The sequence below is a fragment of the Microtus ochrogaster genome, unplaced genomic scaffold, assembly GCF_000317375.1.
Source record: "Microtus ochrogaster isolate Prairie Vole_2 unplaced genomic scaffold, MicOch1.0 UNK96, whole genome shotgun sequence".
Taxonomy (NCBI): Eukaryota; Metazoa; Chordata; class Mammalia; order Rodentia; family Cricetidae; genus Microtus; species Microtus ochrogaster.
Window position 1 is genome coordinate 1,239,651 of NW_004949194.1, and position 1,151 is coordinate 1,240,801.

The window sequence follows — 1,151 nt, forward strand, 5'->3', positions numbered from 1 at the left end:
GGAAAACAGGTTTTGGAAGTATGACCTAATGATTCTTTGGATTTCCTTGGTGTCTGTTGTTAAGTCCCCATTTCATTTCAAATTTTGTTAATTTGGATATTCTCTCTCTGCCTTTTAGTTGGTTTGAATGAGGGTTTGTGGTTTCACTGATTCCTTGTATTATTCTCTTGGTTTATATTTTATTGGCTTAGTCCTCGGTTTGAATGTTTCCTGCTGCCGTCTACTACTCCTATGTGTGTTTGCTTCCCTTTGCTGCAGAGCTCTCAGGTGTGCTGTCAGGTCGCTAGTATGAGATCTCTCTAATTTCCATATGAAGGCATTTGGTGCTATGAACTGTCCCCTTAGCACCACTTTCATTATCTCCCAGAACTTTGGGTATTTGCTTGCTCAGTTTTATTAAATTCTAGGAAGTCTTCAATTTCTTTATTTCTTCCTTGACTCAGTGGTACTTCCATAGAGAGTTGTTCAGTTTCCATTAGTTTATACGTTTTCTATTGTTTCCTATTTGTTGAAACCAGCTTTAATCCATGGTAATCTGATAAAATACAGGGGATTATTTCAATTTTCTTGTATTTATTCAGACTTTGTGTTCAAGTATATGGCCAATTTTGAATAATGTTTCATGAGATGCTGAGAAAAAAAAGCTTATTCTTTTTGCATTTGGGTGAGATGTTCTATAGATACCTGTTAAGTCCATTTTAGTCATAATATTTGTTAATTTCTTTATTTCTCTGATTATTTACTGTCTGGACAATGTATCCATTGGTGAGAGTGGGGTGTTGAAGTCTCCTACTATTAATGCATGGAGTTCAATATGTGATTGGAGTTTTACCAACTACACTTTTATAAATGTATGTGCTCTTGTATTTGCAGCACAGATATTCAGAATATTGAGATATCATCTTGGGGGGTAGTTCTTTGATGAATATGAAATATCCTTTACTATCTCTTTTGATTAATTTTGGTTTGAAGTCTAATTGTTAAATATTATAGACTCTATACCAGATTGCTTCTTAGGAAGTTTGATTGCAAAAAAAAATCTTTTTTTAACTCTTTACTCTGATGCAGTATTGAGGCTCTATTGAGGTTGGGAGCTCTACATCTGGCAGTTAGCTTTGTCTTTGATGCAGCAGGGTGTCTTTGCTCTTAAT